Source organism: Larus michahellis, chromosome 2, assembly GCF_964199755.1.
Source record: "Larus michahellis chromosome 2, bLarMic1.1, whole genome shotgun sequence".
Taxonomy (NCBI): domain Eukaryota; kingdom Metazoa; phylum Chordata; class Aves; order Charadriiformes; family Laridae; genus Larus; species Larus michahellis.
This window is the reverse complement of record NC_133897.1, coordinates 67,192,454-67,217,191: the sequence shown is the minus strand read 5'-3', so window position 1 is coordinate 67,217,191 and position 24,738 is coordinate 67,192,454.

Genomic DNA, 24,738 nt, shown 5'->3' with positions numbered 1-24,738 from the left:
AGCGCATGCGGCCTCCCTGTTCTTGCTGGTACTGTGCTTTGATCTTCCACAACAGGCCAAGGTTCTCAAGCAGCTAGATAAGGTGTCTGTGAGTCCACTACAGGCTTATGTCATCCAAATGTTTTTCTTGCCAGCACCCGAGACTGAATAACAATTGGTGTGATATATGTGTTTTCCAGCACCCAGGTGCGAGTCCCTTGAGTGTATTTACAGTCCTCCTCGGTGATCTTCCGTTGCTTTCCCATATTCCACCCCCTTGCTCAAGAGACCGCTTCTGCTGGGTTCATTTTAGTCTCGCAGGGTATAACAGAGAGCAATCTACTAAGGCATGCAATAACATATACACATATAGGAAAAAACCAAAAACATATCTCTATGGTACTGCTTTGAATCAGGTGTCCTGTTTCTCTTTTTCTGATGCTTTCTCGTAATGTGTATGGCATACTTTTGTGCGAACGTGGCACATTTCCCATCTAATTGTTCCTGGTTGGTTTCTTTTCTTTTTTTCTCTCCTTTTTTTTCTTTTTGTTTTTTCTTTTTTCTTTTTTTCTCTTTTTTCTTTTTTCTTTTTCTTTTTTTTCTTTTCTTTTTTTTTCCATCACTTATGACTGACATAAAAGTCTGCCTTTGCAACAAGAGCTCAGTTTCTCATTTTTCCTTAAGTTTCTCATTTTCCTACAGAGCATCCTATAGACTTTGGCTCAACTCCTTTTCCCAATCAACCATGACCTTATAGACAAACAACAAAGAACCAGCGATACGCCCTGCACGGGCGAGCCGTTTCCGAGAGTGTAAACGTGTCGGCTGGTGAAAACTCCCCCAATATTCCAGGACTTCCATCGGTTCTACAGCCCATCCTGGCGTATCTACCTGAGGCGCGCTCGCCTTACGCGCTCGCCTTACGTCTAAACATTGTGTATACACAAACTACTTCACTTCACGGAGCGTCAGCCCTAGATGCATACGAGAACAGTACCACACTGGGCAGAACACCTGCTCAAGTGGAGTCACCTAACGACACTGCACACAACAAAAAGCAAACAGTAGCACACATGCTGATCAGCAGGTGTAAGCTGGCGCCCACACACACTGACACAGCAGACATACAAAACCAGCACTTTTATCTCAGGGAGATGACTGGGGAGGGGAGGGCGCGAGGCGGGCAATGTCAGGAGCCAACAGCTCCGGCTCTGTCCTTCTCTGCTGACATTCTGCCTCCTCCCTCGGCCTCAGGTGGAGCAGAGGGGATCAGCAGGGGATCGTCCCAGACCTTCGGACCTGGCCTGTTCGATCCCCCTCCCGTGGGTTGTAATGCTGCAAAAGCCCTGGCTGCTGTGGCTCGCTCCGCCTTCATATCTTGTAAGGTCGATAACACCAACTGCTATGTCGTCGCCAACGGTGATGCCTCTTTGTCTCCATTACTTATCACTTCCCACAGTTTTTTCCCAACAGCCTCCCATATTTCTGGTTTAAAAGCTGTCTGGGGCTCTGGTGCGAATCCGTTCTCTCTGCACCAGGTTAACAACCTTCGGAGCATACGCTCATCATATTTCACCCTTCTCTTAGAGAGGATATGCAGGAGAAGTCTTAATATAGCCCCTTCTTCTTTTGTTACTTGTTGCCCCGGCTTAATCAGTTTGAGCAACAGTTTCGCTGGTGTTTCAATCCCTCTCTTAGAGAGGAACCCAGTGAGTAGTGTGGCCGCAGCTTCTGTTTCCATAGCTGCGCCTGGGAGGTGAGGAACGACCTCATGCCGTTGTCTGCTTCCGCTGATGCGCCTAAGCAGCACGTCTCCCAGCCGAAGTTTCCCACTCCCCTCCTCTAGCTGCTTACCGCAGTCTCGGAGAACTCAGTCGCGCTGAACCATCCTCTGCTACCAGATGTTGGAGTAGGAGACGGACCCGGGGTAACGATGGAGTCTCAATATGAGTATGATCGTTCTCCCTTTATTCAAGTTTTCACAGAGTATATAGAGACAGGCAATAAGAGCACGCGCTAGCGGCAGCTATATGATTGGCTTACAGTCTCTGTTCACGTGCTGTCCATGCAGTTCATTCACAGATCAGATTGGTTACAAGAATTCACATAGTAAATTACTTAGTCATTAGCACAACATGTTTTCTACCTTCTCAGTTCCCGTTTTTCCCATGTACTAATTCCATCTTCTACCACCTGTTTTGCCCTTAATCTAATCTCTCCTAGTAGGGAGGCTGGCTCACATGACCACTTTCTCTCAGACACATTCCTACAATACCCCCTTTTTCTTCTTGAGCCAGCCAGACCTTATGCATGGCATTTTCAATCATGTCAGTCACTTTGCGGAGAACACATGAGGCTACCATAATCAATAATAATATAACCAACAATAGCATGAGCCCTTGCTTTAGTAAGTCTCATAACCATCCCGATACACCCCATGAGCTTAACCAATCATCGAAACCATTTTTGACCACTTTTAATTTGGACATGTTATCCTTCAGCTCCCGTAACTGCTTATGAATGGATGATGAGTGGTCTGAAACGTTCATACAACACATACCTTCAAAATCTTCACATCCATGACCCTGAGCTAACAGCAAAAAGTCAATAGCCGCTCGATTTTGCAACGTAGCATGCCGAATGCTATCAGCATCAGTAAGCAAGCTAGATAGGATTTCAGTTGTAAGGTTTATCTGTTTACTTGCCCAACACCCTATCTTATTCAATGCATTTAATGCCGTTGCTGTTCCCAGCGAAGGAAGAATACTTAGCCCTATTCTTTGTCTGAGATTTGAAAATGTTATATGGTCGTCACAGGATGGAGTGAAGGTATGAACTGTTCTCTTGCCTCTGTGGTTACTCTCTGCTCTGCTCACTGTATCTTTGGCCGTATGCAGGCCTCTGCTCGTAGATCTGCCACATCTCCCCCTTTTTTGTTTAACACCAGACCATTTATTAACAAGGTCGCCATGACTTGTGCTTCTACTTGTTGTGACGCTCTTAGCGGGTTATAGACTAAACACAATTAAAAACAGAATCAAAAAGAACCCTGCTAAGGCAATAAATACCCAGATTCCTAAATTTAGCCCAGAAAGCCAATTTCTTTGGATTTACCCATGAGAAATCCTTTTGTAATAGTTCAAATACATTGTGGTTCATTAAGTCTTGAATCTTTAGTATTTGAGCTTTTAGCTGATCATGTAAAGGACGACTATTTTTTCTTTTTGCAACGACATGTCAAATTGTGATAACCAAGGGTCAAGGTCATCCTTTTTGATGGGGACATGTATGTGGCTTGGATGCATTCCAGAAAGCTGCTGACAGCACAAACGACCCTGGAAAAACAATCGCGGTAACATTTCAATCATCATAGTTACTGGTTTTGAAAAGGCATGTGGCAAAAATACCCACTCTAATGCAGTCAGGCTCTTTGCGAGTGCATCATCCCACTGTCCTATCAGGGCATAAAGTTGAAATTCTTGTAGGAAGGTGTTCAATGCGTCTTGCAGCAGTAGTAGACTATATCTTATCTTGCAACATGCTGTAATGCCTTCGGAGCTGTTGGGGTTAATGAACATAGAACTTATGGCGGGGGGGCGGGGCGGGGGCAGACACTGCTTCAGGGCATCCCCTGTATCTTCAAAGTGCGCTCATGTCTCTCTCCCCCTCACTCATGTCTCTCTAGCCCTCTCTGACCCGAGACAGCCCCCTTATATCCTGCACTGGATTGAGTGGAGAAGTACAGGCTAGAGTCGCTGCATGCATGGCCAGCGCACGCAGCGAGTCCCACCAAACTCTCCTGCACTGGATTGAGTAGAAAAGTACAGGCCAGAGTCGCTGCACGCGTGGCCAGCACATGCAGCAAGTCTCACCAAACTCATGATCCAGCTCTGCTGACAGCGGCTGCCTGATACGTGACTCCATTGTTGTAATCCCTTCCTGTTATCTTCTTCTGTGAAGGTCAGGTTCTCATGGATGCACACATAGTTTTTAGAGCAACATATTCTACAACTCGTACAAGGGTACGATGCAAAGCGGCATCTACAGCTGATCGTATAATGCTTATTAAAAACAGCAAACAGCATACTAAACATAACAGACAAATTCCTTCCACACAGGCGATGAGTAGAATTTGCTTCAACCAACCCCACCCCCAAGTCCATCCAGCAAAAAGATTTTCAAAAGTGGTCTCCACAAGTTGCTGGTTCGGTCGGAGCAGTTCCTGCAACTGGGCATGGATGGATTTGGAGTGGTCACTTACATTCATACAATACAGTCCTTTAAAATCTTGACAACCATGTCTGTGAGCTGAAAGCAAAAAATCAGTAGCAGTTCTGTTTTGCAACATCGCATATCGAATACTATCTACATCTAGCAATAACTCAGAAATAGCGGTACTAGTAGCATTGTTAAACTTATCCTTGGCAGCAAGAGAGCCCTTGTTATCACGAATCCTTGGCAGCAAAAGAGTCCTAGTTAGCTAGAGCGCATGCAGCCTCCCTGTTCTTGCTGGTACTGTGCTTTGATCTTCCACAACAGGCCAAGGTTCTCAAGCAGCTAGATAAGGTGTCTGTGAGTCCATTACAGGCTTATGTCATCCAAATGTTTTTCTTGCCAGCACCCGAGACTGAATAACAATTGGTGTGATATATGTGTTTTCCAGCACCCAGGTGCGAGTCCCTTGAGTGTATTTACAGTCCTCCTCGGTGATCTTCCGTTGCTTTCCCATATTCCACCCCCTTGCTCAAGAGACCGCTTCTGCTGGGTTCATTTTAGTCTCGCAGGGTATAACAGAGAGCAATCTACTAAGGCATGCAATGACATATACACATATAGGAAAAAACCAAAAACATATCTCTATGGTACTGCTTTGAATCAGGTGTCCTGTTTCTCTTTTTCTGATGCTTTCTCGTAATGCGTATGGCATACTTTTGTGCGAACGTGGCACATTTCCCATCTAATTGTTCCTGGTTGGTTTCTTTTCTTTTTTTTTCCTTTTTTTTCTTTTTGTTTTTTCTTTTTTCTTTTTTTCTCTTTTTTCTTTTTTCTTTTTCTTTTTTTCTTTTCTTTTTTTTCCCATCACTTATGACTGACATAAAAGTCTGCCTTTGCAACAAGAGCTCAGTTTCTCATTTTTCCTTAAGTTTCTCATTTTCCTACAGAGCATCCTATAGACTTTGGCTCAACTCCTTTTCCCAATCAACCATGACCTTATAGACAAACAACAAACAACCAGCGATACGCCCTGCACGGGCGAGCCGTTTCCGAGAGTGTAAACGTGTAGGCTTGTGAAAACTCCCCCAATATTCCAGGACTTCCATCGGTTCTACAGCCCATCCTGGTGTATCTACCTGAGGCGCGCTCGCCTTACGCGCTCGCCTTACGTCTAAACATTGTGTATACACAAACTACTTCACTTCACGGAGCGTCAGCACTAGATGCATACGAGAACAGTACCACACCGGGCAGAACACCTGCTCAAGTGGAGTCACCTAACGACACTGCACGCAACAAAAAGCAAACAGTAGCACACATGCTGATCAGCAGGTATAAGCTGGCGCCCACACACACTTACACAGCAGACATACAAAACCAGCACTTTTATCTCAGGGAGATGACTGGGGAGGGGAGGGGGCGAGGCGGGCAATGTCAGGAGCCAACAGCTCCGGCTCTGTCCTTCTCTGCTGACATTCTGCCTCCTCCCTCGGCCTCAGGTGGAGCAGAGGGGATCAGCAGGGGATCGTCCCAGACCTTCGGACCTGGCCTGTTCGATCCCCCTCCCGTGGGTTGTAATGCTGCAAAAGCCCTGGCTGCTGTGGCTCGCTCCGCCTTCATATCTTGTAAGGTCGATAACACCAACCGCTAGGTCGTCGCCAACGGTGATGCCTCTTTGTCTCCATTACTTATCACTTCCCACAGTTTTTTCCCAACAGCCTCCCATATTTCTGGTTTAAAAGCTGTCTGGGGCTCTGGTGCGAATCCGTTCTCTCTGCACCAGGTTAACAACCTTCGGAGCATACGCTCATCATATTTCACCCTTCTCTTAGAGAGGATATGCAGGAGAAGTCTTAATATAGCCCCTTCTTCTTTTGTTACTTGTTGCCCCATCTCCTGCCCCGGCTTAATCAGTTTGAGCAACAGTTTCGCTGGTGTTTCAATCCCTCTCTTAGAGAGGAACCCAGTGAGTAGTGTGGCCGCAGCTTCTGTTTCCATAGCTGCGCCTGGGAGGTGAGGAACGACCTCATGCCGTTGTCTGCTTCCGCTGATGCGCCTAAGCAGCACGTCTCCCAGCCGAAGTTTCCCACTCCACTCCTCTAGCTGCTTACCGCAGTCTCGGAGAACTCAGTCGCGCTGAACCATCCTCTGCTACCAGATGTTGGAGTAGGAGACGGACCCGGGGTAACGATGGAGTCTCAATATGAGTATGATCGTTCTCCCTTTATTCAAGTTTTCACAGAGTATATAGAGACAGGCAATAAGAGCACGTGCTAGCGGCAGCTATATGATTGGCTTACAGTCTCTGTTCACGCGCTGTCCATGCAGTTCATTCACAGATCAGATTGGTTACAAGAATTCACATAGTAAATTACTTAGTCATTAGCACAACATGTTTTCTACCTTCTCAGTTCCCGTTTTTCCCATGTACTAATTCCATCTTCTACCACCTGTTTTGCCCTTAATCTAACCTCTCCTAGTAGGGAGGCTGGCTCACATGACCACTTTCTCTCAGACACATTCCTACAGAGGCTGGCGCGGCGCCAAGTGGTAACGTGGTTTTTTGAGGCTGAAGGCAACAGGAAAGCCTTGTGCCACAAGGTCTGTGGGGCCATGCAAGCGGTTCCCTAAGAGGTTTAGAATAAGGCACATTTTTCCCTGCTGGATCTTTGGGCGTGGAAGCAATCTCCAGACACATGGCGATTTTTGAGTCTGGCGTGACGCGAAGTGGGAAAGGGTGGTTTTTAGGCTGAAGGCAACAAGAAAGCCCGCAGCCATAAGGTCTGTGGGTCCATGCAAGCGGTTCCGAAAAAGAGATTTAGAACAAGTCACAGTTTTCCCTGCTGGCTCTTTAGGCGTGGCAGCAATCTCCAGAGAGATGGACATTTTGGAGGATATTGCGGCGCCAAGCGGGAAAGGGTGGTTTTGAGGCTGAAGGCAGCAGGAAAGCCCGCATCACTAGTGTCTGTGGGGCCATGCAAGCGGTTCCCAAAGAGCTTTAGAACAAGGCATAGTTTTCCCTGCTGGCTCTTTGGGCGTGGGACCAATCTCCAGACATATGGCCATTTTTGTGCCTGGTGCGGCGCCAAGTGGGAAAGGGTGGTTTTGAGGCTGAAGGCAACAAGAAAGCCCGCAGCCCCAAGCTCTGTGGGGTCATGCAAGCGGTTCCCAAAGAGCTTTCGAAAAAGAAACAGTTTTCCCTGCTGTCTCTTAGGGCGTGGGAGCAATGTTCAGAGATATGGAAATTTTGGAGGCTGGTGCGGCGCCAAGTTGGAAAGGGTGGTTTTGATGCTGAATGCGCCAGGAAAGCAGGTAACCTAAATGTATTTGGGGCAATGCAAGCGGTTCCCACAGAGGTTTAGAAGAAGCCACAGTTTTCCCTCCTGGCTCTTTAGGCATGGGAGCAATGTCCAGACATCTGGAAATTCTGGAGTCTGGCGCGGCGCCAAGTGGGAGAGGGTGGTTTTGAGGCTGAAGGCAGCAGGAAAGCCCGCAGCCCCATAGTCTCTGGGGCCATGCAAGCGGTTCCCAAAGAGCTGTAGAACAACACAGAATTTCACCTCCTGGCTCTTTAGGCGTTTGAGCAATGTCCAGACATATGGAAATTTTGGAGTCTGGCGCGGCGCCAAGTGGGAAAGGGTGGTTTTGAGGCTGAAGGCAACAAGAAATCCCGTAGCCCCAATGTCTGTGGGGCCATATAGCCGGTTCCCAGAGAGTTTTAGAAGAAGCCACAGTTGTCTTTCCTGGCTCTTTGGGTGTGGTAACAACCTCCAGACATATGGAAAGTCTAGAGGCTGGTGCGGCGCCAAGTGGGAAAGTGTGGTTTTCAGGCTGAAGGCAGCAGGAAAACCTGGAGCCACAAGGTCTGTGGGGCCATGCAAGCAGTTCCCAAAGAGCTTTAGAACAAGACTCAGTTTTCCCTGCTGGCTCTTTGTGAGTGGGAGCAATCTCCAGACATATGGAAATTTTATAGGCTGGCACGGCGCCAAGTGGGAAGGGGTGTATTTGAGGCTGAAGGCAGGAGGAAAGCCCGCAGCCCCAAGGTGTTTGGGGCCATGCAAGCGGTTCCCGAAGAGCTTTAGAAGAAGCCACAGTTTTCCCTCCTGGCTCTTTAGGCGTGGGAGCAATGTCCAGACGTATGGAAATTGTGGAGGCTTGTTGGAGTGCGAGACGGACCCGGAGTAACGATGGAGTCTTAATATGAGTATAATCGTTCTCCCTTTATTCAAGTTTTCACAGAGTGTATAGAGACAGGCAATAAGAGCACGCGCTAGCGGCAGCTATATGATTGGCTTACAGTCTCTGTTCACGCGCTGTCCATGCAGTTCATTCACAGATCAGACTGGTTACAAGAATTCACATAGTAAATTACTTAGTCATTAGCACAACATGTTTTCTACCTTCTCAGTTCCCGTTTTTCCCATGTACTAATTCCATCTTCTACCACCTGTTTTGCCCTTAATCTAATCTCTCCTAGTAGGGAGGCTGGCTCACGTGACCACTTTCTCTCAGACACATTCCTACAGAGGCTGGCGCGGCGCCAAGTGGTAACGTGGTTTTTTGAGGCTGAAGGCAACAGGAAAGCCTTGTGCCACAAGGTCTGTGGGGCCATGCAAGCGGTTCCCTAAGAGGTTTAGAATAAGGCACATTTTTCCCTGCTGGATCTTTGGGCGTGGAAGCAATCTCCAGACACATGGCGATTTTTGAGTCTGGCGTGACGCGAAGTGGGAAAGGGTGGTTTTTAGGCTGAAGGCAACAAGAAAGCCCGCAGCCATAAGGTCTGTGGGTCCATGCAAGCGGTTCCGAAAAAGAGATTTAGAACAAGTCACAGTTTTCCCTGCTGGCTCTTTAGGCGTGGCAGCAATCTCCAGAGAGATGGACATTTTGGAGGATATTGCGGCGCCAAGCGGGAAAGGGTGGTTTTGAGGCTGAAGGCAGCAGGAAAGCCCGCATCACTAGTGTCTGTGGGGCCATGCAAGCGGTTCCCAAAGAGCTTTAGAACAAGGCATAGTTTTCCCTGCTGGCTCTTTGGGCGTGGGACCAATCTCCAGACATATGGCCATTTTTGTGCCTGGTGCGGCGCCAAGTGGGAAAGGGTGGTTTTGAGGCTGAAGGCAACAAGAAAGCCCGCAGCCCCAAGCTCTGTGGGGTCATGCAAGCGGTTCCCAAAGAGCTTTCGAAAAAGAAACAGTTTTCCCTGCTGTCTCTTAGGGCGTGGGAGCAATGTTCAGAGATATGGAAATTTTGGAGGCTGGTGCGGCGCCAAGTTGGAAAGGGTGGTTTTGATGCTGAATGCGCCAGGAAAGCAGGTAACCTAAATGTATTTGGGGCAATGCAAGCGGTTCCCACAGAGGTTTAGAAGAAGCCACAGTTTTCCCTCCTGGCTCTTTAGGCATGGGAGCAATGTCCAGACATCTGGAAATTCTGGAGTCTGGCGCGGCGCCAAGTGGGAGAGGGTGGTTTTGAGGCTGAAGGCAGCAGGAAAGCCCGCAGCCCCATAGTCTCTGGGGCCATGCAAGCGGTTCCCAAAGAGCTGTAGAACAACACAGAATTTCACCTCCTGGCTCTTTAGGCGTTTGAGCAATGTCCAGACATATGGAAATTTTGGAGTCTGGCGCGGCGCCAAGTGGGAAAGGGTGGTTTTGAGGCTGAAGGCAACAAGAAATCCCGTAGCCCCAATGTCTGTGGGGCCATATAGCCAGTTCCCAGAGAGTTTTAGAAGAAGCCACAGTTGTCTTTCCTGGCTCTTTGGGTGTGGTAACAACCTCCAGACATATGGAAAGTCTAGAGGCTGGTGCGGCGCCAAGTGGGAAAGTGTGGTTTTCAGGCTGAAGGCAGCAGGAAAACCTGGAGCCACAAGGTCCGTGGGGCCATGCAAGCAGTTCCCAAAGAGCTTTAGAACAAGACTCAGTTTTCCCTGCTGGCTCTTTGTGAGTGGGAGCAATCTCCAGACATATGGAAATTTTATAGGCTGGCACGGCGCCAAGTGGGAAGGGGTGTATTTGAGGCTGAAGGCAGGAGGAAAGCCCGCAGCCCCAAGGTGTTTGGGGCCATGCAAGCGGTTCCCAAAGAGCTTTAGAAGAAGCCACAGTTTTCCCTCCTGGCTCTTTAGGCGTGGGAGCAATGTCCAGACGTATGGAAATTGTGGAGGCTTGTTGGAGTGCGAGACGGACCCGGAGTAACGATGGAGTCTTAATATGAGTATAATCGTTCTCCCTTTATTCAAGTTTTCACAGAGTGTATAGAGACAGGCAATAAGAGCACGCGCTAGCGGCAGCTATATGATTGGCTTACAGTCTCTGTTCACGCGCTGTCCATGCAGTTCATTCACAGATCAGACTGGTTACAAGAATTCACATAGTAAATTACTTAGTCATTAGCACAACATGTTTTCTACCTTCTCAGTTCCCGTTTTTCCCATGTACTAATTCCATCTTCTACCACCTGTTTTGCCCTTAATCTAATCTCTCCTAGTAGGGAGGCTGGCTCACATGACCATTTTCTCTCAGACACATTCCTACAATACCCCCTTTTTCTTCTTGAGCCAGCCAGACCTTATGCATGGCATTTTCAATCATGTCAGTCACTTTGCGGAGAACACATGAGGCTACCATAATCAATAATAATATAACCAACAATAGCATGAGCCCTTGCTTTAGTAAGTCTGATAACCATCCCGATACACCCCATGAGCTTAACCAATCATCGAAACCATTTTTGACCACTTTTAATTTGGACATGTTATCCTTCAGCTCCCGTAACTGCTTATGAATGGATGATGAGTGGTCTGAAACGTTCATACAACACATACCTTCAAAATCTTCACATCCATGACCCTGAGCTAACAGCAAAAAGTCAATAGCCGCTCGATTTTGCAACGTAGCATGCCGAATGCTATCAGCATCAGTAAGCAACCTAGATAGGATTTCAGTTGTAAGGTTTATCTGTTTACTTGCCCAACACCCTATCTTATTCAATGCATTTAATGCCGTTGCTGTTCCTAGCGAAGGAAGAATACTTAGCCCTATTCTTTGTCTGAGATTTGAAAATGTTATATGGTCGTCACAGGATGGAGTGAAGGTATGAACTGTTCTCTTGCCTCTGTGGTTACTCTCTGCTCTGCTCACTGTATCTTTGGCCGTATGCAGGCCTCTGCTCGTAGATCTGCCACATCTCCCCCTTTTTTGTTTAACACCAGACCATTTATTAACAAGGTCGCCATGACTTGTGCTTCTACTTGTTGTGACGCTCTTAGCGGGTTATAGACTAAACACAATTAAAAACAGAATCAAAAAGAACCCTGCTAAGGCAATAAATACCCAGATTCCTAAATTTAGCCCAGAAAGCCAATTTCTTTGGATTTACCCATGAGAAATCCTTTTGTAATAGTTCAAATACATTGTGGTTCATTAAGTCTTGAATCTTTAGTATTTGAGCTTTTAGCTGATCATGTAAAGGACGACTATTTTTTCTTTTTGCAACGACATGTCAAATTGTGATAACCAAGGGTCAAGGTCATCCTTTTTGATGGGGACATGTATGTGGCTTGGATGCATTCCAGAAAGCTGCTGACAGTACAGACGACCCTGGAAAAATAATCGCGGTAACATTTCAATCATCATAGTTACTGGTTTTGAAAAGGCATGTGGCAAAAATACCCACTCTAATGCAGTCAGGCTCTTTGCGAGTGCATCATCCCACTGTCCTATCAGGGCATAAAGTTGAAATTCTTGTAGGAAGGTGTTCAATGCGTCTTGCAGCAGTAGTAGACTATATCTTATCTTGCAACATGCTGTAATGCCTTCGGAGCTGTTGGGGTTAATGAACATAGAACTTATGGCGGGGGGGCGGGGCGGGGGCAGACACTGCTTCAGGGCATCCCCTGTATCTTCAAAGTGCGCTCATGTCTCTCTCCCCCTCACTCATGTCTCTCTAGCCCTCTCTGACCCGAGACAGCCCCCTTATATCCTGCACTGGATTGAGTGGAGAAGTACAGGCTAGAGTCGCTGCATGCATGGCCAGCGCACGCAGCGAGTCCCACCAAACTCTCCTGCACTGGATTGAGTAGAAAAGTACAGGCCAGAGTCGCTGCACGCGTGGCCAGCACATGCAGCAAGTCTCACCAAACTCATGATCCAGCTCTGCTGACAGCGGCTGCCTGATACGTGACGCCATTGTTGTAATCCCTTCCTGTTATCTTCTTCTGTGAAGGTCAGGTTCTCATGGATACACACATAGTTTTTAGAGCAACATATTCTACAACTCGTACAAGGGTACGATGCAAAGCGGCATCTACAGCTGATCGTATAATGCTTATTAAAAACAGCAAACAGCATACTAAACATAACAGACAAATTCCTTCCACACAGGCGATGAGTACAATTTGCTTCAACCAACCCCACCCCCAAGTCCATCTAGCAAAAAGATTTTCAAAAGTGGTCTCCACAAGTTGCTGGTTCGGTCGGAGCAGTTCCTGCAACTGGGCATGGATGGATTTGGAGTGGTCACTTACATTCATACAATACAGTCCTTTAAAATCTTGACAACCATGTCTGTGAGCTGAAAGCAAAAAATCAGTAGCAGTTCTGTTTTGCAACATCGCATATCGAATACTATCTACATCTAGCAATAACTCAGAAATAGCGATACTAGTAGCATTGTTAAACTTATCCTTGGCAGCAAGAGAGCCCTTGTTATCACGAATCCTTGGCAGCAAAAGAGTCCTAGTTAGCTAGAGCGCATGCGGCCTCCCTGTTCTTGCTGGTACTGTGCTTTGATCTTCCACAACAGGCCAAGGTTCTCAAGCAGCTAGATAAGGTGTCTGTGAGTCCATTACAGGCTTATGTCATCCAAATGTTTTTCTTGCCAGCACCCGAGACTGAATAACAATTGGTGTGATATATGTGTTTTCCAGCACCCAGGTGCGAGTCCCTTGAGTGTATTTACAGTCCTCCTTGGTGATCTTCCGTTGCTTTCCCATATTCCACCCCCTTGCTCAAGAGACCGCTTCTGCTGGGTTCATTTTAGTCTCGCAGGGTATAACAGAGAGCAATCTACTAAGGCATGCAATAACATATACACATATAGGAAAAAACCAAAAACATATCTCTATGGTACTGCTTTGAATCAGGTGTCCTGTTTCTCTTTTTCTGATGCTTTCTCGTAATGCGTATGGCATACTTTTGTGCGAACGTGGCACATTTCCCATCTAATTGTTCCTGGTTGGTTTCTTTTCTTTTTTTTTTCCTCCTTTTTTTTCTTTTTGTTTTTTCTTTTTTCCTTTTTTCTTTTTTCTTTTTTTCTCTTTTTTCTTTTTTCTTTTTCTTTTTTTCTTTTCTTTTTTTTTTCCATCACGTATGACTGACATAAAAGTCTGCCTTTGCAACAAGAGCTCAGTTTCTCATTTTTCCTTAAGTTTCTCATTTTCCTACAGAGCATCCTATAGACTTTGGCTCAACTCCTTTTCCCAATCAACCATGACCTTATAGACAAACAACAAACAACCAGCGATACGCCCTGCACGGGCGAGCCGTTTCCGAGAGTGTAAACGTGTAGGCTGGTGAAAACTCCCCCAATATTCCAGGACTTCCATCGGTTCTACAGCCCATCCTGGTGTATCTACCTGAGGCGCGCTCGCCTTACGCGCTCGCCTTACGTCTAAACATTGTGTATACACAAACTACTTCACTTCACGGAGCGTCAGCCCTAGATGCATATGAGAACAGTACCACACCGGGCAGAACACCTGCTCAAGTGGAGTCACCTAACGACACTGCACACAACAAAAAGCAAACAGTAGCACACATGCTGATCAGCAGGTGTAAGCTGGCGCCCACACACACTTCCACAGCAGACATACAAAACCAGCACTTTTATCTCAGGGAGATGACTGGGGAGGGGAGGGGGCGAGGCGGGCAATGTCAGGAGCCAACAGCTCCGGCTCTGTCCTTCTCTGCTGACATTCTGCCTCCTCCCTCGGCCTCAGGTGGAGCAGAGGGGATCAGCAGGGGATCGTCCCAGACCTTCGGACCTGGCCTGTTCGATCCCCCTCCCGTGGGTTGTAATGCTGCAAAAGCCCTGGCTGCTGTGGCTCGCTCCGCCTTCATATCTTGTAAGGTCGATAACACCAACCACTATGTCGTCGCTAACGGTGATGCCTCTTTGTCTCCATTACTTATCACTTCCCACAGTTCTTTCCCAACAGCCTCCTATATTTATGGTTTAAAAGCTGTCTGGGGCTCTGGTGCAAATCTTTTCTCTCTGCACCATATTAACAACCTTTGGAGCATACACTCATCATATGTCACCCCTCTCTTAGAGAGGATATGCAGGAGAAGACTTAATATTGCCCCTTCTTCTTTTGTTACTTGTTGCCCCATCTCCTGCCCCGGCTGCTCACCTCTCTCTGGGTGTCCGTGGCCACGTCTTCTGTTTCCTCTATTCCGGATTGCTGCCCAGTCCGCCCGGTCTCAGTCCAGCTGAGCCGTCCTCCAGCCGGTGGGTCTCCTTCTGGGTCTTCCGACCCCCGCATTCCGTTGCTCAAGCCAAGCGCCAATCGGTATCACGTCAGGGTCACCATCTGAGGAGAAATAAGTGGACTCCAGACGATCCAATGTGAATCAACAGAAGGCATTTATTAAGCATAGATCACCATCTTTTATACCCTGTGTTGTAGCTGTACACGCGACTCGCTTATTTCTGATTAGCTAGTTACACTGTCCATGTGCTCTGCATGCAGTTCGTTCACGCATCAGATTGGTTAGTAGAATTCTCATAGTAAATTGCTTAGTCCTTAGCACAACATGTTTTCTACCTTCTCTGTTCCCATTTTTCCCATGTACTAATTCCATCTTCTAACACCTGTTTTGCTCTTAATCTAATCTCTCACAGTAGGGAGGCTGGCTCACATGACCATTTTCTCACAGACACATTCCTACACTTGCCCAGCAGGTGGTTGCCAGAGCAGTGGTGGCCCCTGAGCTCTAGGAGATGTCTGGAATGGATGTCTGAAAGCCTGGTGCCTTGAGTGGGCTTTCTTGACTTGAAAGGCAGTTAGTACCTGAATGTCTGTGCAAACCTTTGGAGGTTGGCAGGGAAGTGTTGCAAAAGTATTTGAGAGCCGCCGTGGTCAAGGTTTTCTCTAAGCGTGATCCATGGAAGCATTTCCTAGAGAAGTCTTTAGAGCATCTCCAGTCTCTGGGGCCTTTGTCTGTGATGCGCTTGATTTGTGCAGGTGATTTTCCCAGTTGCTGCTGGGGCAAGGAGTTGGGTGGAAAGTGCAGTGAAAAGCTTTCAGTCTCGCTGAGAGAAATGGAAATAACTGATGTGCTTTTTTCCACTGCAGGGTAGAAGAGAGGGCCCAGGGCCAGGAAGGGGGTGTTGCCTATTTGTTGGTTCTAGGTGGCTGCTTTTTCAGCACTTGCTGTAGCGTGTCTGTTGGAGGATGGCAGATTGGATGGATCCTTGGTTTCATTCCTCTCAGAGTAACTCTTTTCAACTCCCCCTGTGCTTTTCGTTTCAAAGGATTGCCAGGTGGGACATGCATGGATTGTTCTCCATGGCAGTGAAGTGCAGCCCCCAGAACTGCCTCCCAACCTCCGCTGGTCCTGCCATCAAACGGCGTGCAGCTAAGAGTGATGTGGAGCGCCCTGCTTCCATCGGGGAGAGCAAGGCTGCTGCTGAAGGGACAAGCTGTGAGGATGATGAGAGAGCCAAGGAGCAGAAAGGAAGGATTCCCAAAATGCCAGAGTGCCCCCTTCAGCATGGATGGCTAGAGCTTTGCAATGGGTGAGCCTGATTTCCTTCCTCTTCTTCCCTTCCCTGTCTCCCTCCTCCTTCCTTCTTTCCTCTCTTTCCTTTCCTCCTCTTGGCAGGAGGGAGAGGAAACAGACAGCTGTTGACAGCTGCCTTCTCTCAAGAGATGCCTTTCAACTGTGGAGATGCCCTGCAGCTCTTGTTGGGGTTTGTGTTGCATTCTGCCTCCTGTATTTTCTTCCGCCCCAGAAACTTGCCTTTGCTAGGCAGCCACTCTCAATCCTTTTGCTGGGTTTCGGTACGAGTTGCCTGCGCACTTTGGTTTTGGAGCCTTCCGTCAGGCAATCGTGGGCATGAGGATGTCAGGTTTCCAAGTTGCCAGCTGCGCTTGCTTGTGACGAGCCCAGAACATAGCCCTTGGGAGCCTTGGCTTTGTTTCCAAGCTTTCTTGGTTGCCTTAGCACTTGTTTTGCACTTTCCTGTCAGCTTTTGCCATTTCTGCATTTGCATGAAAGCGTCTGTAAGGGTTCTTGTTGCCTCTCCAAGAGAAAAAGTCAAATTGGTAGGGCAGGGAAGGATGTGAGGAGGGATGAGGAGTTTTGGGACTGGTTGTTGTAGCTGTTTGAAGAGTGCAGTTTGTTGTTTGTGTGCAGTGTCTTAGGGCAAAGTGAGGCTTGCCAAAGGGGCAGGTGTCTGTGTGTTGTTCCAAGAGCCTTGCTGTGCCCAAGTGAAACTGGGAGGATTCCCTGCGCAGGCTGCTCTGCCCCAACTGCCTGTCTCCCTGGGCTCCATTCCGTCCACCCTTCTAGAGGTTAGAAAGCAAGCCAGCTTCCATCCCATTTTACTTTTTCGTTGAAATCCAAGAGAAAAAAGATGGCTAATGTCTGTGTAACCACGTGTTACAGATATGTATGTGTAACAATCCATGGATACAAATTGCCCTTGAGTACCTTTCAGGTGAGAGCGATTCTACTTCCTTGCCCTTGTGAAATGAGGACAGTTTTTTCTGCTTTGTCCGAGTGTGCTTGGGTCACGGTTTCACCAACTAAGGATGGCGACAAGCTTGTGATTTGTGTGGGAGGAAGTTCTTGTTTCTTGATTGCTCTGCTCTGTGGAAAACTTGTTTTGCAGTCCTTCACATGGTGGAAACATTAAACTTGCTGGGAAAACCTGGGAGGTGGAAATGTATGTTTGGTTGAAATCTCTTCCTGGAGGCACGTGTTCATGTGCATGTAGCGTTTTTAAGGTGAAAGTGCCAGGGAAATGCTGCTTTTCAAAGGTCTTTGTGTGATGGGAAGTGGCAGTCCCTGTGCAGGTTAAGCTGCCCCGTGCTCCCTTTGGAACTCCCTGTCCTAATCTCTCTCCCTCTCAGCACCATTATCTGTCTGGTTTTCCAGGCTGTGAAGTGAAACTCTCAAGTTCTGGGAGCTTTTTGCGCTCTTTCTTGATTGCAGAGCGGTGTTTTAGCTTGAGAGCTGTGTGGTCTCTGTCTGCTCTGCCTGAAAATGCACGTGAAAGGAGTCTGCCTGGTTTGTACGCCTATGGGTGAGGTGGCCAGCTGGCCCTTTTGGTGGGGTGGCTGGTGGTGGATGGCCAGAGTGATGGTCATCAGGAATTCCTGCTGTTGGTACTTGCCCTGTATCTGCTTGGGTCCAGGGGTGGAGATGGTGATTTCTGTGGCATCTCTGGAGTCTGGCTCTTGCCGCGAGACCTTTGATGTTGCAGGGGTGGGCTGCTGTAAGCTAAGTTCAGTATGTTCAGTTTGAAACCGTTCCCTCTCATCCCATGGCTCCCCTCCCTGATCCAGAGCCCCTCCCCAGCTCTCCTGGAGCCCCTTTAGGGACTGGAAGGGGCTCTAAGGCCCCAGAGCCTTCTCTTCTCCAGGATGAACACCCCCAACTCTTGGCAGCATCACAAATGTGCGAAGCCTGATGATGTGTGTCCCCCCGGCCCTGCCGAGGGCAGCAGGGCATTACTCACACTGCACACGCGCTTGCCTATCAGCACGGGAAAGAGCAAGCTTGTCACCTCCAAAAGGCCATTTCCTAAGGAGAAGCGAGGCCCAGCTCCCACCCAGCTGCTCATGCAGAGCACAGTGTGAACAGGCTGTTCCTCCCCAGGGGCTGGTCTCAGAGAACCTCCTGGGGGCACAAGGACGCGAGCCCCAGCCGAAGGGCCAGAGCCCAGGAGGTGACCCTGTAGACAGAGGGGACGGGGGCTGGTACGCATACAATTTCCCCACCGCCTCATACACAGAGGCTTTCAGCCGCCACAAGCGCTGCCAAGCGACCAGCAGCAGGGATCCCCTGACGGGGTTTACTCCACACCAGTCCTTTGCGGGTTGCGTAGAGGATGGAGAAGGCACCAGGTAAGGTGTTCACAGCAGCATCACCCTGCTCCTTCCATCACACCCTCGAGCCCCCTCTGCTTAACGGGGATGTCCCAGGAGGACCTGGGTAGTGTCCTTACACCACCCGCCCCCCTGCAGGGCTTCTTTTCTTGTTGGTTGGGGGGTTTTCCCTCAAAAAAACATAATTCTGCTTTTGTAGTCAGCAGAGCACAGGGTCAGCCTGCAGTGCCCAGACGGCGAGAACCGAAGGGAAGGGGAAAGGACGCTTCAAGCATTCAGCCACCAGGTCCTAGCGGTAATAAACAGCTAAAATCTTCCACGTCCTCAGGGATACCAGGAAGATGAAGCATCTCCTGGAGGGACAAACCACGACACATTGCCTTTGCAATACTTCTTCCTTTGGAGAACCTCCTCCGATTTTGGGACGGATTAAGCTCATCAGTTTGAAAGCAGAGAGCGATGCGGCTGCTGACCCGCACCACAGCCAAACCACCGCATCAGCTGGCCCAGGAGAGCAGACCTTCAGGCGAGGAGCAGCACCGGGAAGGCTGATCCCACCCACGGCAACAGAGGGCATGGCCCCAAAAGCACCAGCTTTCCCCCAAAGCTGAGGAGAGGAGAGACGGCATCACCAGGAAGGAATCGCCTCACATGATGGTAACTGCCATTACAGAAACAACACCACACGGTTATTTATACAAGCATTCCAACACGGGGCTTCCAAACCAGCTATTGGGCAATTTTTCCTCTGCGATGGTCAAGGAAAGACCTGAAATGCCACTCCAGCTCTGGAGTGTAAGCTGGGGGGGGGGGGAGGAATGAAAGGAAAGGGGAAACCCCATGTTTAAACTAATCTAGCTGGGTCTGAGCGTAACAGAGCGAGGATCGACACAAGCTCTTCATTGGGCAGACGCCCGGAGGCAGCGCCTGCGGCAGAGCAGCAATAATCTCCTACTTCGCTATTACTGGGATTCTCGCTGCTGAACAACGTCCTGGTTGTCCCTTCAGGATTTTGGGACAATCCCTTGGAGGTTTTGGTGCTCTGATACCCAGCCTGGCCAGAGTCTTCTTCCTCCAGCGACTCTAAGTGAGCTAAAACCCACAGTGATACGTCAACCTCTTTTTCAATGACAAAAAAAAATAAATCACTCTCATTACCAGATCAAGTTTCATTCCAGGAAGGCTCTTCAAATAATTTAAATATTTATTTTAATAAAAAGAAATAAATACTTATCTTTTCACATTATAAAAATCCCTAGAGACAGCAAAAAACAAACCAACCCCAACCACAGGGGGTTCTCTTGCAAATCAAAAGACGGTAAATGCTTTCTGTTGATGGTCATCACAAATCCGGTTGTAGGAATCAAGTAGGTGGTGGATTATTCCAGAAATAGAAGAAAACTCTCTTGGAGGAAACAGTAGTTCAGCACCTTGTTGTTGGGAAGATAAATTCAGCTCACACAACTGTGACCACCACCAGATGAGTCCCATTTGTCCACAAGGTGGCCACGTGCGCTGCAAGGTGTGAGCAGCCCTCTCTGTGATGGCAGTTCTCAGCATTTGTTCTTAACCTTCCCTTGGCCAGGTGACACCAACCTTTCTGGCTTGCACTTAAGGTGTATTAGCTAATTTCAAAGAGAGTTACTGTCTCCAAAATAGGGGCAGGCGGGGGGTGGGGGGAAAGAACAATCTTAACCACTACTTCTTAACCTACAGAGAAAAATTTTTTTCTTAACCTACAGAGAAAAATTTCTAATACCAATAAGGTATTAGTAAAGTAACTAGAAGAAGAGCTGGTCACCCAAAGGTGATCCCAAGGCTACTCCTGTCGTGCATGTCTCACAGCAGCTCTTGATGGAGTATTTCCCACACCATCTTCTTGCGGAAGTAAGGCATGTGGGTCTGAAAAGAAAAGAAAACTCCATTAAATACACCTCATGGCAGAAAGAGACACAAAATACCAATAAACACCCAGTTAATTCTTTACTGTGAAGTTCCTTTTAAGAACTGTCAACACTTGCCCTTCGGGTACAGCCTGGCTTTCACCCACACAGCTCCTAAGAGGGCGGCATGACACCAAAACCAGATCTCCTTGACTACACAACAGCTTACAAGCACTTTCACAGAAGAGCACTGCCTTGGAAAAGAACCAGGGTCTTCATTGGTCAAAAGCTGAGACCCATTTCTCCCAAAGATCCGAAGGCCAGATCCCACAAACCCACTGGCTGCGGTATCTCGCCCAAGAGGAATCTCACTGGGAGCAGATACCTCAGCCGCTGCGTAACTTCCCTGGCTCTTGTCTCTATGCGGAAGAGGCTGGAGCTGTTTAGAACCTTCACTCACCTGTGTAAAGGTCATCGGTTTGTCTCTGCAGATGTAATCTGCGTATTTGCAGGTAAACACGCCGCAGTCGCTTCCATTCGATTGCTGAGGGATTTCCTAACGAATGCAAAGAAGATGGAGAATTTGCCTCTATCTTCAAGGAAAAGCAACTTGGAAGTAGCACCCATTACCAAAAATACCCTAACCAGACACTCCTGAACTTGCACCATCCCCAATAACCGCTCCCCAACACAAGGAACACACCCCAGGAACTGCACATCATCCCTCCCCTGGGCTTCCTACGCTCGGATGTTACAATCCAAATTCCTCGCAGGCTGATAAGGGACAGCAGGCTTCCTCCCTGCAAGGTGTCTTGAGGTTTGTACAGTGTCTTTCTGAAGTGACGTTCCTTAAATCGAGTCTTTAGGTGCTGCTTTTCACTATTAACTTGTTGAGAAACATCAGCTCAACCCCTTGCTTTGTCACGTGCCAGGATTTGGGCTGCAAGCCAGAAGCCTACGTTTTCTGACAACTGCTAAAGAGACTTTAAATTGGACTTGTGAAATGGGGGCAAAGCCAAATTCACCTTAACGTGGCAGAGGAATTAAAAAAAAACCAAGAAAGTATTCAGCCAGCAAGGAGAGGCAGTGCTCAAAGATTTCATCCCAGCCTGGTTTCCTGGTCCTCTTGCAGCCCGATGTGGTGCCATAAGAAGGTGCTTATGGCTGTTCTCTAAAGTCCTGGCCTTATGAGAAAGCGTTAAGAGCTCTGTGACAAGGAGTTCTAGTTCACATTTCAAGTGCAAGTAGTGTTCGCTTACATGGGGCTCCATGCTGTGAATAGTCCACCCTGAAGCATTCAGTTTCACGTGTCTTTTTTCGCAGCTTTCTTCTTGCAGGTATTTGCTGTTTAAAACAAAAGAAAAATCACTCTTCATCGCTGTAATTTAGGCCAAGAAAAAAAGAGCTGCTGAAAGATCCCAGGAAGACGAATGGCAGGAGAGTAAAGTGTCAGAGGATCCTCCCAGCAGCTGATTTAAGGCATTGGGAGGAAAAATCCAAATCAAATTTACAAACACTGTGAGAGGCTGTGAGTTTATGACCAGCAATGAGACCAACAATTCCAACAGAGGCTTCCACAACAGCCTAAGTTCAGTGCTTAGTAGAGGTCAAAAAACCCCAAATGACATGTTATCAGAGGAAGAACAGAAAAACCAAGCAAGGAACCCTCATGTCGTCATTCCACCCTGTGCCTGAATCCCACAGACTGCGTGCACCTCCGGACGAATAAATACAAAAGCTTTTGGGCCAGTAGCTCTGTCCGAGGAAGTTTCCAGGCCACCACTTGCTGGAAAAAAGGACCGGATGCAGACCTGTTCTTATACCCTTTCCCAGGCAGCTGCTGTTAACCGGTCAGGAGAGCACCGCACTAAACCAACGCTTGGTTTCTCTCTGTGGGGCCGCTCTCCTTTTTCTTGGGCTACAAAGCTGTTGCATTAAGGGTTGTTACTCCGTCCACATCGGTGGCATAGACTTCTAAGTATGCCTGCTGGCACAACATGAAAACCTGTTCCCGTTCCATTGGAGAGGTGTGCGTGCCAGCCGACACAGCTGGAAAAGCTTGCTACACGGTACCTGTCTTGAGCGAGAATGTCAGAATGACAAAGAACACCCAGTGGCATCTTGAAACACTTCTTCCCTGAAACACTTCCCTTTCGTCAACAGCCCGGTTTTATCAATCACTAACAAAGTTGGTGCCCATGTGCCACGGGGCTACCATGTCTTTGTCTGGGATATAGGGGGAAGGTGGCAGAAGCCAGGCACCCAAGACACTGGGTGGAGGGGATGATGTGAGACTAGGTAAGGAGTCACTGTCAGACAACTCGCAGCAAGCGAATCCAGGATTTCTGCTTTGTTATCTACAAGAAATGGGAAAACTTGCAGTCGCGTCACAGGGGCAAAATCCAAAAACCTTCTCCTAATTCACAACACAAAAGCAGTGACTGAGCAGTTACTTACAGCAGAGTCTCACAAATCTGGTCCTCTTCTTGTCCCAGGGAGTCAAAGTATTTGACCGTCTTCTTTCTGGTGTCGATGACCTGTTATCAAAAGGTGACTGTTAGACAAAGTGCACCCCTGTGCTGCACAAACCTTAATGACTTTTCTCGCTAGCTTTTTCTCCCCACCCAGTTCTAAAGAACAAGCCCGTCTGACTCACCGCTAGCGTCCAGTGCCAGCGCAAGTTAATGGGCACTAAGAGGATGTCCTTCTCGAAGAGATCCACGTGCCTGGTCCATCTTCCTACTGCTTTGTAGCCTCCAGAAGTTAGTTTTTGGTAAAAGAAAGAACTAAAAGCATGGACTGATGGATACCCTGCCTGCTTGCTTCTTTCCATGACAAGACCCATGTAGAAATTAATGACCTGTACCATAAAGAGGAAGCTTGAGATGTAAAACAAGACACTAGCTTACCAAATGAAAAACACAGCAATGTGTCTTTTCTGGCCACCCTTAAGTACGCAGCTGAGAGAACTCCAGCCTCAGCTGTCAGCTTTTGTTGTGAGAATTTCACACTTGGTTACATCTGCAGGTTGACAAAAACACCTGCCACCCACTCCAATAACCTAGACTAACTCCTGGAAGCTGCACAAGACAAGAAGTAAAGGAACTTCCAGAAGCACTGGACCCTTAAGTACCTAAAATAAGAACTGTGCAGAGATTTCTGGGCTCTGCAGTGCAGCTCACCAAATAACTTTGCAAAGACTTCTGTACACGGTGAAGGGGTATTTTGAAATAAACGCTCCATTAGAAGATCCTTGTGCTGCAGCTAGTTTTACCTCATCGTTTAGCCAGCAAAGGTTCCTTAGGGTGTGGATGTCCTCGCGAGTCACCCTTAGTTTGAAGGCACTGCTCATGACCTCATCTGGCTCACCTTTGCCTAATGCGGCAATGACCTCTCTCTCCATGGCCTGAAAGGAAAAATTAAATGGGGAAGGACTTGTGAAACAGAGCATCCAGCATGCCAACCTGTGGGCAGCTTTCAACTCAAACACGGCCTGGAAATGAAGCTCAGGTGACAGAGCAACTGGCTTTGCTGGGTTTCGGCTAAGGTAGCAATCGCCCTTTTTTGTTGCTTGGTTGGTTTCAGCATCCTAACTTGGAACTTTAGGGCCCAGGTTTGCCTCAATTTGTTTTCACCAAGGAAGCTGAGATAAAACACGGAGACTAGCAAACACACAGCAAACGCCTTTCCCATGTGATGCTGCAGCCCTCGCAACGCTGAGGTTTAAGCCAACAACAGCAGGCATTCTCCATGCCAAGGCAGCTGAGTCAGGAGCCTGAAAGAATGTGAGGGTGGGGGAACTTCAAAGGACCTGAAGTACCAGCAAAGGGGGAAACTGAGGCAGCTACACTGGCGTCAGACAATCGGGAGTCCAGGTTGTGCATGCAACTGGTTGCAATTTGGACGTTTCCATCTAAGTCTGCTTAAGGAACGCAAATAAACCACTAGGTCTGTTGGTATAAAATACTCTGAACTGCAATAGCATCTTCTTCTCGGTTGAAGGTGGGCTAGCAGGATAAGAAAACCCCTGGTTTTCCTTGTACTGAGCATCACCCCACAGACTTTGTAACCTCTGGACATAGCGTAACTAAGTTAACTCCTGTGACCACTGCTACACGCAGCGCAACCATGCCCAGTGCACATCCACAGGTCGGTGAGATCCTGAGGATGTACGCAGGATGCTCAGGTCCCCCACAAGCAAGGCAACACCATGGATCAGGAAAAGCTTCTCTTTCAAGTTCTATCTTCATGGTAGGACAGGTTGAGAGGCAGATCCCATATAACTGTATGAATCCGGTTAGCACTGCTCTGGGAGACTGTTGTTAAACCTGGACTCATTTTTGCCCGAGTAACAGAAGCCCCACAAACCCTTAGGTTAGAGCACAACTCAAGGAGTGCATGGAGCATAAGATGCTTAAATCCTGTAAATCCTTCAAACCAGCTTTAGTGCTGACCTCTGCACTGGGAAGTCACAGCTGCAGAAACTCCCTAACAGGTTAAACCCAAGTTCTTCAGATTTCAAAAAGCCTTAAGAACCACCTATAACAAATGGGGTTC